At 41.4% G+C, this 15,552-nt stretch overlaps 1 protein-coding gene across 9 annotated transcripts in view; it reads right to left on the bottom strand.

The window, feature by feature from the left end:
- Nucleotides 1-15,552, bottom strand: part of Akap6 (A-kinase anchoring protein 6) — a 432,222-nt gene that overhangs the window by 16,924 nt on the left and 399,746 nt on the right. The gene's annotated exons all lie outside the window — the stretch shown is intronic.

The following is a 15,552-nucleotide window of genomic DNA, read 5'->3' as shown; positions in this document are numbered from 1 at the left end:
TTAGTTCATATTGTTGTTCCACCTATAGGGTTGCAGACCCCTTCAGCTCCTTGGGTACTTTCTCTAGCTCCTCCATTGGGGGCCCTGTGTTCTATCCAATAGATGAGTGTGAGCATCCACTTCTGTGTTTGCCAGGCACTGGCATAGCCTTACATGAGACAGCTATATCAGGGTCCTTTCAGCAAAATCTTGCTGGCATATATAATAGTGTCTGCATTTAATACCCTTCCTCTTAAATTACTTAAATCAACATTTTAGTTGTGTTATGTGAAAGTAACTAAAGCAGCTAAAAATAAAACTGCTAAACGAAGACTAAAAGGTAGAATCCATGAAATATTGTAGGGTACATATATTCTCATAGCAATTTCCTCCCTAAGTCTCTAGTAGAATACTATCTGTTGCTGTGCGTCAGTACCCTCTTGCCTCTAATTTTAGGTTAAAGTTCTATTTACCCGGGAACCTAGAACAGTGTATACACCTTCATTTTTCTTTCTTTTCTGGTCTTGGCTGTGAGAACTAGGCTTTTCCTTCTGTTGGCCGAGATGAGCAATGCCCACATCTTTCCAAGAGTTCCCAGGCAGCTCCTTAACCATTGTTCCCTGGCTCCCTTTCTTCTTTATCTTTTCTTTGTGAGAGAGATATCACTTGAACTTTTGTTGATCATTACTATTGGTTTGCCTATGCTTTTGACAGGTAAAACCTTCCAGTCCCTAACTGTCTGAAGACTTCCCTGACTCCCAGGGATGCAATAGCCTAGGTGCCCTGCTTCTGTGCTCTGCTTGTCTTCATGAGAACTCAGTATTCTCTTGGCCTTCTGTGGGATGGAGCTGTTAAACGGCTCTTTCAGCATCCTCACTTCTCACCCAGCTATCTGGTTCTATTGTGGAGCCAAGGAAGGTGAAAATGCACTGTGGGCCCTGAGAACTTCTCCTACAGATAGAACCATAGAGCATTCTCAGCTCCATCTACACTCATGCCAAGGAGACAGATGGACGACCATGACTCTAGAACTAGCCAACAAGCCAATGGCCTGGCTGCTCTCACCAGCTTCATTAGCTTGTATGAGTTATTTAAGCTTTCTGAGCATCAGCATCATCACGTATAAGATAGATACAGCTCTATTGATCTTCAAAATCACTCTTGGATGAAATGTAAAATAATTATAAGCTCCCAGGGAAATAGTCAATATTTGGTAACTAATTCTTACGATGTGTAGAGTTGCTCATAAGTTCCTTGACTCCCCCCTTGGCTATATCTCCTTCTTACCATACCTTCCAATTTACTCTTTAAAAACAAGCCCTGATCTGATAGGTAAAGAGGGTGGTGATAGCTCTGAAGGCAGAGTTTTCTCATTACAAGTCAGATTATCTCAACTGTCTGGTTGAAAAACAGGCCACTCAGCTTTCTTTCTTTAGTGGGAGGAAGAAAACCTCACCTGGAGCATATTAGGGCACATTTGTAAAGCCTCAATCCTTCCTAAAATTAATGCTTAAAGACTGCCACACAAACATATTAAGTGTGCTTTATTGTAGTGGATATGGAGGAGATTCTCTGTATAACCCAATTTAGTTAAAAAAGATTTCAGTTATAAGGCAAACATTAATTAGGGGATAATTTTAAATTTTCTTTCTAAAAGAGATCTTCCCTGTGGCAGTGTTCTAGCAGTCAATCTAGTACAGGGCTAGTTATCACAGCCACTTAGATACCAAGTCCATTCACTGTGATGAATTTTTATTACAATTTCTGTTTATTCTTTGCTAAGAGATAAAGTAGAGGACTAATGACCAGTCTGTATAGCTAGTGAATGTTAAAATCTTTAGCTGCAGGAGCAATCAATCAGTCCACTCAAGTAGTGTATTAATTTCAAACACCCCCTTGCCTGACACTGTACTGACGGTGCTGATAAATAATTAAACCAGGCATTCAGAGAAGCGCTTTGTAACTCTGATCAACTTTAACAAGTGACAGCACAGGATTTTCCAATAGGGTCTCAAAAGCTGGGACTCAACAATTGTGCCATCTTGTGCCAGGAGCTAAGCCTAAGGGATGCCTGCAGCTTAGCCTGTCTCTGGACACGGTCATGGTCGGCTACTGTTTTGTGGGTTTACAGATTCAAGCCTATGGAAGGACAGAACTCAGGGGTACTGAAGGAACTGCTCAGAAGTGGTTGGGGTAAAATATTTCCATAGGAAAGGATTAAACCTGGTTTATGTTCCCCTCAAGTCTCCTGTCGTTTAAACCTTCCTAAAGCTCCCTTGTATGATAATTCCAGGGATATCTGACTGGATCTACTTAGAAATCATTCACTTTTAATGAAAAAAAAATATTAAAGAAGCCTGCACTCAGCCTCAGTCATTTTCCCTTTTAGCTGACCTTGGCAGTTACTTTTAACTTCTCCCTTCCCTTCCCTTCCCTTTTCCCTTTTCCCTTTCCCTTTTCCCTTTCCCTTTTCCCTTTCCCTTTTCCCTTTTCCCTTTTTTTCCCTCCCCTCCCCTCCTTTCCCCTCCCCTCCCCTGCCCTGCCCTTAATCCTTCCGAAGGGCTGAGATTTCCTCCCTCTTGTCCAACATTTTGTATTCTGAAGAAATGGCCCACCTAAATGGTAAGAATATTAATTGCTAACCCATTCCTTAGATTTACAGAACCCAGAACATTTTGAGGCTCTCTGTAATGCTCCCCACTGCTGAGACGTTGGCTTTATGAACATCCATTATAATGTTCTGAAGAAGAAGTGTGTGTGTGAGGTGGGGAGACTTTGTAGATGACAAAGACCCCCTTTTAGCATATGACTTTCCTGATCTATTCCTTTCCCTCCCTAGACAAGTATGCTCAACCTAAGACCCTAAAATAGAGCTTTAAGGAGCAATGTCCTCCATCTTTGGCCAACTTTACACAAGCCAGTTTCTTTCACAGAAACTCTTGACTCTACATTATCCTTCAGGTAGAGGGCAGCCTGGACCTTCTTGTTCTGTAGTAAATTCTGTCAGCATTTTAAATAAAGTCTCCATTTCCTTGGAATTTAACCTAAACCATTCACTGGGGCACTGGGGACGGATATGAGGACACTGATATAATTAAACATTTGCCTTCTGTGCGACTGTCAGGGGGAGGAATATGGCATCCACATTGACGTAACTGTCATCTTCTTGGCTGGCACTTCAACGTGGTCAATAATGCTCAAACTAATTAAGAATTGGATTTATTTTATTTTTATTTTTATTTTTGTAATTTGTAAAGGAATTGCTTAGCAAAAAAAAAAAAATGTGCATATTCCCATACTTGTCAAACTGGTAAGTCCAAATGGAGTCGCACCAAAATCTAGAGCGTTTAAAGAATGCCAAATGGCCAGTGAGTAGCAAATAAAGAGCCTGTGGAGAGCCCTAATACTGGTATGGTCCTTTCACTCACACATTTGCTAAGCTAGGTTTTAGGTGGGGAAGGAGAGGAGGTTCCAGAGGTGTGAGGTGCTAAAAGGACATGTCTTTCAGGAAGCACTTTGCTAATACCTGCAGCAACACAGGCCCTGAAGTGGGGCCCAGGAAACAAGGTGTCTTCTTTTAAGTTCAAGGGAAAATGAGGGCTTGCATAGGTACAAAAGCAGGCTTAGTTAACCCATGACATACATTATGTTTGGCCATTGTTGACAATGGGCCCAGTTAATGTGTGACCCACACTAAATATGTGACTTATGCTGTGTGGCAGGAACCATATATATATATATATATTTTTTTTTTTTTTGATGGGGTGTGTGGTGGAGGGAGGGCACTGGGCTAGTGTCTGAGGGTGAGAGTTCCAGCAGCCTGCAATCCTCGGATGGCAGGGAAGCTGCTTTGTGTGCCCTGGTCAGACCTTTATGTTTGGGGCCTATTTACCTGTTTCCCTATCAGTATGACATGACAGTTTCATGACAATAGAAAACTAAAAACTACACACACACACACACACACACACAGCCAACCAAAATGCAGAGCTGTGGACCCCACCACAGTATGAGGAACTGAATTAAAGGGTCACAGTGTTAGGCAGGTTAAAAATCACTGATCTAGAATAAACAGTGTGAATGAAAATTACGAGATTTTCTGATAGAAATATTCTGTCTAGTTTTGTATTATATCATTTATAGTCCTAGTATTTTCGAGATCCTTTCTCATGGACCAGTCTTCCATCATTTCATTGCTACTTCATAGCTGTAATTTTGCTACCGTTACGACTTGTAGTGTAAATCCTGATATGCACAGTATCTGATATGCGACTCCTAAAGAGGTCACAACGCACAGGTTGGAAACTGTTGTTTTAGACCTAGGTGGTGAGCTCGGCGAGCATAACTGCACATAGAAATCTAGGAAGGGGGATTTTTATGAAGAAAAATAGGCATTATATTAAGCTATATTAGTTACTATTCAGGAAGAGCTGAGAGAAACAAGTCAAATGGAGAGGTGTGCTCTCGGCTCACGGTTTTAAAGACACTGGTCCCTGATAGAGAAGGCATGGCAGAGACCAATCTATGGCAGCAGGAAAGCATGACAGAGGTGGTACACATCGTAGCAAGTGGGGAGCAAAGAACATGACAGGAATCAAGGGCCCAGCAGCTCCTTCAGATGTTCAACCCTAGTGACGTACTTCCTTCATCTGGGCCATCCTTCTTACGTGCTCCACAGCCTCTCCTCATAAGCAGGAGCCCCAGATAAACACCAGGCACCAGAGCAGGAGCCTGTGAGGGACCTCGGAAGATCAGTGTTCACATTAGTGAGCAAGAGAGGACCGGACAATTGAGGGAATAATACAGAGAGAGGGGAGAGAATGTAGGGATATGGCTGCGAAAATAAACTTCAATCAGGAGAAATAGCAAAACACAATAACTACAATTCTTTATTTATACAGTATTCTTCTTGACTCCTACCTTTAACCCAAATGCATTAGAAATACATTTTAGATTAAATGTAGATATAAATGAAATTAAAAATACCAAGAAGCCCTTGTAAAGAAGAGAAATAATTGTAAAATAATTCTGAGTTTGCATTGCCCTATTTCTTATTGACCAAAAAATAGATTCCAAAGTAAATAAGAAATGCACACACACACACACACACACACAAATAAGACTAAAAGAAAGCTGCTTTCTGTTTATCAGCTGTATAAAGCCTGGGGTAGAAACGAACAGACGTTAAGTTTGAGTCCCCTACAATTGTGTTAGCTTACATTCTCATATAAGGTATCTAACGTTTGTAAATATCAGTTCCATAGACTGCTGTGAGCATTTATGGGAATGCCTATGGGCAGACCTATGGAGACAATGACTGGAAACTCTCAACATATCGTCATTCTGCCACAGTAAGAAGATGAGAATGTGACTTAATGTTAAGTAAGTGTCGCAAGGTTCACGTTACCACAGCCGGTTAGCAGACACACGCGGAATCCGGTTAACTAGACGCTGACAAGGTCCCTTGCTGCATCCATGTTGTAAATGTAGTGATGCTTTCTGTGCTACATCTGGGTTCGTCCTCCAGGACAAACCAAAGGAGAAAGACACCTGAGCATCCCCAAACAGGCCCATAGTTCAAGGTCTTTCGATTTCTTTGAAAATAATTTTTTCTTTAAAAGTCGGGGCTATTTTCTGTGGCATTCTATCCCAGCTGACACATTCCAGCAATCAAATCCTTCCCACTACCACACTGACAAAAATGTTCAAGTAACCTGTTTTTAAAAACGCCTGAGAAAATGCCTTGGAAGTCTGTCTCACACTAATGATCAAAAAGTGTTCTTCCGAATGTTCCCTTTCAATGACATAGCTGCTCAGAAGCTCAAAATAGATAAGTGAAGATCCAGCCCTTCGCAAATCTCACCGAAATGAGTGTTGGGACGAACATATTTCTATGCTTGCTGTGGTGGTTTGCACGAGAAGTATTCGCTGCAAGATTGTGTATTTGAACACTTGGTCCCCAGTTTGTTGTGCTATTAAAGATGTCACAGAACCATTAGGGGAGAGCCTTGCTGTAGGAAACATGCCACTGGGCATGGGTCTGGGGGGTTGATAGCCTTGTCCTGCTTCCTGTTCTCTCTCCACTCCCCTGCCCCTTTGTATGTGTGATGTGTGTCTGTGTGCTCGTGTGTGTGTGTGTGTGCTCCTGTGTGTGTGTGTGTGTGTGTGTGTGTTCCTGTGTGCAGATGAAAGGGTGTTCCACCATCTTTTTGGCAGTGCTGCACTGCTTTCCCTGAGAGTCGCCATGCCTTCCCCACTATGATCAATTCTATCATCCTAGAACCTTAAGCCAAAACAAATTCTTTCTTCCATAAGTGGCTTTCTATCCAGGTATTTTATCACAGCCAACAGAAAATTAACCAATACAAACATAATCTAAAGTTGCTGAAAATCAAAAAACCTATTAGATATGGCTCCAAAGAACCCAGCAAAGAAAGACGAGAGTCTTTCCTTCCATAGATAAACTTCATGAGGACAGGAATCTAGCCTAGCCAGCACAGAAAACACTTTATGATATAAAACAGGCTCTCAAAATAACATTGTCAAGTGAACTGAAAGAAGGGCTTACTTCCTGCCTCACAGACTGTGGTAGAGACAGAAAAGGGTTGTGGGGTTAACTGTACTGTGCAAAACCATCAAGAGAGCTGCTGACTTCTGAAGAAGGCGTGGCCCTGCTCAGTTGTCAGGTGATATCCATGGAGGATATGTTCCAGGAAGTGCTCTGGAGACCAAAACCTGAGGATGCTCTGTTTCATCCAGTGCTGGGGGTCAAACCCATGGCCTTGCATACGTGTGTTACCCACTGAGCTACACACTTCCAGTCCTAAGTGTCTTGTATAAAATGATGTCTTCCATAATAAATATCATTCAGAATATTTAAAATCATCTTCCGATGTCCATTCCTGTGTGGACACACGGTAAGAGGCTGCCACACTGCACTGTTTGGGCGAAAGTGACAGGCTTCTGCACATAGTTAAGCTAGAGACAGTTTTGTCTCCCCAAATATTTTTATCTATGTCTGGTTGGATCTATGTGTGTAGGTCAAGGGCAGGCTACATAACATATTATTTCATTTATTACCAGAATAGGTAAATAGTTAGAAATAGGTAATTTCAGAAATATTCGGAATAGGCATATTCTGAGACAGAATGAAGATCGTTGATATCTAGGGGCTCTTAGCAGGGAAGAAAAGATGCCACGGGCTTAATAGGTCTTAGTAGGCATTTCTTTTGAGGAATTTCTTAATAGGAATTTTCTTTGAATTTTGAAAATCTATTAAAAGTAGAGATAGAAGTCATACAATATTTTCAGTATACTAAAGACCATGAAATGGTTCACTTTAACATGATCACTTCTGTGTGAATTAAGAAAAATTCACTAAATTAAAAACAGACAGACAGACAGACAGACAGACAGACAGACAGACAGACAAAAACAGAGTTAACTTAGAGATACCAGATCCTACAGGCTGGCACATAGAGATACAAGCATTGAAAAGTAACCTTTAGGACACAGATTCACAGACAGTCTCATGGTAGGCATAGGCTTGCCAGGCTGACTCTGGCCACAGGCCCACCAGGCTGCCTGTCTCCTGTCTTGCCCTCTCACACTGGTCTTGGAAGACTAAAACTGGAGAAACCACAGCAGCCTCAGACTTCATGGCCAGCTCTGATTGCCCTAATGTTTCTCTTACTACTCCAGACATGGAATCATGTCCCAAGAGTGTCTTTATTTAACAATTAAAAAATAAAACAAACAACCCATTTAATGCTTCAACTTTATTTCATTTATGAAAAACAGATTGCCAAGAACTTTGATGTCCTATAAGCAAAGTGGCCTGGAGGCTGTAGGAGGGAATTCTACAGAAGAAAGCAGCAGTGTACACACACACACACACACACCAAGAAAAACAAACAAGCAAAACAAAACAAAAAATCAACCAAGTAAAACCTGGACACTTTCCTCTATCCCTTCTCTCTGCCACTTCAGTTTCACTGAGGGGCTGCCCCAGAAAAGTACTGTTTCAATTACAAAGCCAAGACTTATACAAATCATATTCTGTCCTTGTTTTAGGTTCTGGCCATAGAGATCCAAAAACCTGAGTGACAGCAATGGTTTTTCCGTTTTCATGGAGACTCTTCTTGAACAGGCCTGAACGTACACTGATAAGACAATTGAAGAAGGGGCCCCAAATCACCTCAGGCTGTGGCTGCTCTCCTAAACCTCCAAGGGATAAGTATGACACTCAACCTTTCTCTCTGAGGACCACCTAGAAAGGAAGATGGTACTGAAGGTTCAAACTCAAACAGTTAAAGAATGACACTGGATGAGCTTCCGGTTACTGGCTATCTGAGGGTACAAACAGAACCGTGTACCCCGACACACTCGGAGGCTTTAGGTCCCCTTCCGTCTCAACTTATGCAGATCTTTCACTTGGGATTCTGGATTTGCGCCTGTGATAATAAACTGGAAGATGTGAGTAAAGGATTTCTCCAAGCTTGAGACCAGTCTAGAAAACTGCGGAAGCCAAGGAGACGGTTGAGGCGCTCTAAAGCCCACCAGGCAGTCAGGAGGCAGGAGGGAGCGCTGGTATCTATATGAGGACAGTCCTCTGACACTGACCGTTCCCTCCTGGGTCTGATACAACTGCCATGAAGAAAGTGTCAGAACTGCATTAAGGGACACCCAGCTGTTATCTAGGAGGGCAAAAGCTGTGTGTGGAGAAAAACAAACTCCTATAAATATGCTACCAGAAGCCTTATATGTAGAGAAACCATGTTTCTTATGGAGAAGCAGTATATGTGTGCCAATGAATTAAGGACATTTAGATTATTATGTAATTGCTATACAGAGCTTAAGTGTCTGACTTCAGTTTGGGTAATCCTAAAGCCAGGTGGCAATAAATCAATGCCAGTACCAATCTTGCTCTTCTTAATTCTTGCATACATAACTTCTCATATTTTGCCTTTTCTTCTTTTTACATGCCCATAGGATCTCAGGATGTTGGCCACACTGTTTCCAAACTCCAGGGATCCTTCTACCTCAGTCTCCCAAGTAGCTCACTGGCACCCAGGGCATTTTGTGCCCCCTATGTGTCCTTCACTGCTACCCACCACTGTCTCATCTGAATAATGTACTAGGAGAAACTACAAGATAACCCACTTCTACCAGCAAATAAACCGTTTCATCTTGCCCATTACTCTGGATGCAAACAACGGAAATTTTCATTCCACTCCGAATAGACTCAATAGGAATGGGATCTGTTTCTCCGCTCAGTCCCTTTCCTGTGTGTCTTTGGAATTTCCTTCCAGGTTTCAAAACAGTACCAATGTTAAAATTGTTTAAAATTAATATAAATATAAATAAGAGGTTTTTTAATTAAAGGAATTTCTTCTTTCCTACTTCTTGCAAACAATATAGACCTGAAATAAGGGGAAGTTCAAAAACAAAAACAAAAACAAAATCCTTGTTGGAACAGTAGAAATTCCAGATGGAGCCAAATAGTGGTGCTGTCTTTACCCAATTTGTGGAAAGTCTAAGGAGGACATGCCAGCTGGATAAAGGAGTTCCCCCCGCCCCGCCCCCAAGGATAACATCTCACCTCGTTTTTCTGGCTTATTCCTGCTGTTTGGTATTTGCATTCTGAGTATGAGGACTTAAATTCATAGAATGATAACGTAAAATTCTTAGAACGATCCAGAAGTAGCATGAGATCCAAGGAAAGCTTTGCCAACGCACAGATGTCTGCCCGAGCAAGAAGCCCGTCATCACGTAACAGAAGAGTCTACTCTTGTTCGGAATCTGCCCTTACAAAGTACACATGGTTGTCTCTACCTCTGCAGGTTTGCTTTCCATGGTTTTAATAATGCAAGGTCAATTGAGGCCTGAAGATATTAAATGGGGAACTCTAGATATAAACAGTTCATAGAATTTAAATTGAACACCATTCTGAGTAGTCTAACAGAAATCTCTCTAACCTGTCTCGTGCTTCCTTGATATGAACCATTCACCTGTCTAGACATCCACTGTGTATGTGAGACCCACCTGTTGAAAACTTAGTAGACACCTTTATCATCTTAGTTTCCTATGCTCAAGTAACTAACTCCTATTTTATTAGTGTCTAAGAGGCTCGTGTCACAAGGGTACTTGATGCTGGCATTTTGAACTTGCCAAAGAGAAACCATGCAGTGCTTTGTTCAAGTAAAAAGCTGAAAGTTCTCAGTGAATGAAGAAAAAACAAAGTTAAATATGAGGTTGGTAAGATGTACTGCAAGAATAAATCTAACTTTGGAATTGCAAAGGAAAAGGAAATGTGTGCTAGTTTTGCTTTCAAAACCCCAACAACAGAAGTTATAGCTACAGTGTGTGATCAGTGTTTCCTTAAGGAGGAGAGCCACTAACCTACGTGTGTATAGGGACACAAGATGCTACTCAAACACATAGGGATTAGCATCCAGGATTTCAGACATCTGAGAGGGGTTTTGAAACATATTCCTAGGAAATAAGAAGGAAGATGACCACGTTCATTGAGAGAACTTCATCTATTGCTGCTCACTTCCATAGAAGGTACACAGTGACAGTCAACACTGTAACCTCGCTGATCTTAATTCCTCCTGGATAAACAAACGATGGCTTTCTTTCTTTCTTCTAAAATTCTAAGTTAATGATTGAAACACGTAATTCAGAGGGGAAAAAATAAGAATATAAAGTGGGCAGAATATGCGAGTAAATTAACTACAGCTCAAAACTACAGCTCCCGTTTTGTCTCTGCGCCATCTTACCTGAAATAGTCAATGAAAACCTCTTTCCTCGAATTTATGATTTCATTGACTCAAAGTTGAAGGTTAATTAACAGATAGGTGAGCTGATGACTCGTTTTCTCCATGTAGGTTGGCCCTTGTCTCTAATCTTATTATACCTCGCTTGATTTATGCCGTTGCTTCCTTACTTAAATGGGGACTGGACTGTTGCAAGGATACCTCTCTTGCACTGTTACTGTGCACACCACAAAAACAGTGGGAGAGTTCACAAATCACAATGGATGTTGCACAGGTTGTTCAAACCTTCAGGATGAATGGTTCTAGCAGGTAACAAATGACTTTGATAAAGGTTTCCATGAGATTTTATACTTCTGATTCATGATACAGAATCCTTAGATGTACTAAAAATGTAGAATTATGTTTGAGATTGTAAGAGAAGAACACTAAAGTTTCTGAAATTCCCGTATATTTAAAAACTCATCTTGTTTGGAATAAAAGCAGTGGTCCTGGGTTTTGTGGTTTGGATATAAAAAGGTCTGACGGTTGAAAGCTTATTCCTCAGCTGGCGGCAGGAAAGTAAATGGGTCATCATAGGGATCCGAACCTCATTACTGGGTTGACCCACTGGGAATAGCCATTAGGAGGGAGAGCCTCTCTGGTGGAAGGAAGTCACTGGGGACTTGTTTCTGAAGGCTGTATCTTTTTCTCTCCACTTCCTGCCTTCCATGAACTGGGCTGCTTTGCTCTACCATGAATTCCCAGTCCGGATGTTCTATCTTCCCTGGGTCCAAAAGCAGTGGAGCCAGTCGTATCTGATCAGAAACCTACGAAACTGTGAACCAACGAGACCCTTCCCCTGCAATTGATTCATTGCAGTGTTCTGTCATAGCAACAAAAGTGGAGGCTCACAGTCCGATTTTACATGTCAGCACAGTAACAGAAAGCACAGATTTCTATGTCAAAGGAATAATAATTTGAACCCAGAGAAAATTAGATTACATATAAATTTATTTTGTAAAAGAAAAATAAAATGTACTCTTTAGGGGATAGGGTGTATTTAATTTCCCCGTTTTGGGCTAACTATAACTAAGTGCTCTAAGTTCTTGGAATGTGGCTCCTTAGGAGGGCCACCTAGAGAATACACTGAGTTCATACTACACATAAGCAAGACTCTGAGCTGCCAGCAGGGCTAATTACCTACACCAAACCTGCTGGCTTCACTCCCTGAAGGCCCTTGGCAATGCAGCCTTTGTGGCTGGTGTCTCTGCTGTGCTTGCATTCAGTGCGTTAGAAAGCATTTTATATTACACAGATCCTGGTGGTTGTTTTTTTGTTAATACATTGGAAGTAATCAGAAACATATAATTCCAGATGATCTCCACCTCTGACCAGATCAGCCATATTTTCCAAAGGACTTCCTTGTAAGCCATGCTATTGGGGACCACCAGGGACATCCAGATGGATACAGATTCCTTGTGTTATACCTGCAGCGAGCTTCCATATTAAATTGACAGGACCGCCACTTTTTCCCTCAACACCTAAAGTTCCCTCCTTCACCAGATTAATCATTTTGCTTCGTTGTTTAGCAAAGTACTAGGTGAGCTGTGACTCCATAAACTTTAGGAACTCATTTATTATGTTGCCTGATCAGAGCTTACATTTATTTACACAGTGTACCCATAAAACCTAGCTTTCATTAGTGCTGGGAGAAACTGCCCTGCTCTCCTCACTGGGGAAGGTGAAGCTGGAGAAGATAATTAGCCATGAAACAATAAGGAGGCTTGCTGGGTAAGCAGTAGTGTGAAAACAGTTACTCCTCACAAAAGAGGGGAAATTAGCTTGCTGGATAAAAAAGGAAGTGTCAGATTGAAGACTGAAAGGCCTGCCAACAGAAGTAGATAGCTCTATGCATCATTAATGAAATTTTTTAACACTTAAACGCCACAGCTGTCCACATTTAAATGCATGTATATGCCATGTGTTTCCAAAGATTAATATGCATGCTAAAATTTTTCTTTCCTCCTTAAACTTCTACATGGTGTCTCTGTCTATCTCATTTCACCTATTTTCTTTCCAAGAATCAAAATGCACCAGCTTTCTCAACATTGTGCCCTCATTTCCAAAGCCCACATACGCCATGCATCCCGGAGATGGGCAGTGTGCTCATTATATTTTAACAAACACATTATTTTACATTCATAATACCGCTATTTTAGTAAACAGCGAGTTTGTTTTGATTTTTCTGCTTCACAGAGTGAGGACTTATGATGTGCGTTTCCTTTCAAAACTTCCTCCTGGAGCACCAGCGCTCCCTGAAGCAGCCCCGTTTTTGGCAGAAATTCAGTTCTGTGCAGTGCCAAAAGAAATAGAATCAACAAACACTGCTCCATGCAGCTGGCGAGATCATTTACATATTACTGCACACCAAACATGAAGACCTGAATATGGATTAGGGCTCCTGTGATGACACAAATGTCATATAGATAAAGAAAAACAAAATCCAACACATCGTTGTTTATTTTGCCATTGCTACTGTATGAGTGCTGTTAAGGGGAAAAAAAGGGGGGGGGTGGCTGCATTTTGAAAATTGGCCTCCTTTCTCTATTTGAAGTGGGCTCTTTCTAACTAATGCAAGAAAAGAAGGAAGCAGAGAGGCATGAGTTGGACCCCTCGCATCCTCCCGGTTTGCTTTGTCAGTTAAAACAGTTTTAATGTCCTCGGTTTAGATGTGGTGGATTGGTGATCTTACAAGAATCCTTTTAAAAATCCTTTTAAAATGCAAAGCTACCTGAATCCCCATCTAGCCCCTTCTCCACCTTGATTATTTCAGACTAAAACTGAGTTCTTCAATTGGGTTGCAGTCCCTGGTAGGGGGTGGTAGGAAGTGAAGGTCCAGTAAAGATGCTTCAGGAAGCACACCATGTGCAGTGGGAGGAATTGCCTAGCATCCTTAGCTGATATGTTTTGGTCCTCATCTCTGCACATGAAGCAGGTTGCATCCGGCTGACTCTTTTAAATCTCAGTGAGATGGGTGGCCTAGGGAGGAGGATAGGTATTGCTGCAACTCTTTTCCCCAGCCCCAGCCTTGGGGAAAGCAAATGCTGTAAAAAGAGCCAACAAAGGTGACTCGGATAAAGATGATCATGATTGGGAATGGATGAGGGATAAAGGGAATATAAGACACTTTGTTCCCCATCATATTAAAATTCTTTATCCCGAATTGAACAAAATTGACTTACATGCAAAAATGCTCTCGAGATGAATTATTTTAGTAGCTTCTAGACCTTTAACCTCCAGGATTAATTGGTGTAGCTCCTCTTGCTTAAGGCTAAAGGGGGAGGGGCTAACGGGGAGAAATCAGGGCCCCTGGATTCTTCTAATCAGCTAAATACCATTAAGGTTTATTGTAGAACGGTCTTTAAAATTTAGGACAAGGGAGTTGGAGATATTACACCAAGTGAAAAAAAAATGACTTTCCCTAGGACAATGGCAAACCCTCTATTTCCACAGTTACATACTCAAGAGATAGAACTACACTGCATCCAGAAAAAGAAGGCAAGACCCTGTTGTAACAATGTGTTTAAGGGCTGGTTCAGAGGTAAGTTCAGGGGTGGGACACTATGATGTGACCTCTGACTGATGCTAGTAGGTTCATAATTCAACTGTTCTTGGACAGTGACAGACACTTGGGAGATGAGATTTTGTTGACGGGAGGGGTCTTGGACATATGTCTGGGAGCTATGTCATGTGCTCTGCTTTCCTTTTGCACTCTCTGTAACTTGGTCAACACAAGGCACGCAGTTCTGCTCTATGGCACTCTGATGCTGTTAGGTTTTGCTTTGCTGCAGGCCCAGGAACAATGAGGTTGGCTGACTATGAAGAGAACCTCTGAAACCATGAGCCAAAATAAATCTTTCTTCCTTTAATCTTCCCAGTCCTTTGCCAGAGCCACATAACAAAACCTGAATAACACAAATGCACAAGAAAAATCCCCTACTTAGAAGGCCATTAAACAGTCTTGTGTGAATTTATGAAAAAATCCCATCATAAAACTTTAAATGAAACTGAAGACAATAGCGTGTTTACTACAGTCTTATATCACTTTCAGAGCAAACTCCCTAAAATAAGTCCTTGCATTTTACTGTTTCACTCATAAAACCAAACCACCTTTTTTCACACACAAAACCACATGCACATGCGCACGCATGTACACACACACACACACACACACACCTTTCAATAAATTCAATAAATAAATACATAAATTAGTCATTCTAGATTACTGAGGTTTTGAAGACCTTCCCTAATCTGGCTAGATATAAGACAGGCATTCTATCTGTAGCCCTCTTGTGAAGCTAACATTCACTGCAATGATTGCCTCATTAATGAATGACTCTATCTTTGTTCTTTTTTTTTTTTTACATTTTTAAAAAATTAGATATTTACTTTATTTACATTTCAAATGTTATCCCCTTTCTTGGTTTCCCCTCTGAAAACTTCCTCTCCCCTTCCCCCTCCCCCTGCTCAACAACCCACCCACACCTGATTCCTGGCCCTGGCATTCCCCTACACTGGGGCATAGAACCTTCACAGGACCAAGGGCCTCTCCTTCCATTGATGATAAAAGTCTTAGAAAGATCAGGAATTCAAGGCCCATACCTAAACATAGTAAAAGCAATATACAGCAAACCAGTAGCCAACATTAAACTAAATGGAGAGAAACTTGAAGCAATCCTACTAAAATCAGGGACTAGACAAGGCTGTCCACTCTCTCCCTACCTATTCAATATAGTACTTGAAGTCCTAGCCAGAG

Source organism: Mus caroli, chromosome 12, assembly GCF_900094665.2.
Source record: "Mus caroli chromosome 12, CAROLI_EIJ_v1.1, whole genome shotgun sequence".
Classification (NCBI taxonomy): Eukaryota; Metazoa; Chordata; class Mammalia; order Rodentia; family Muridae; genus Mus; species Mus caroli.
This window is presented reverse-complemented; position numbering and strand designations above follow the sequence as displayed.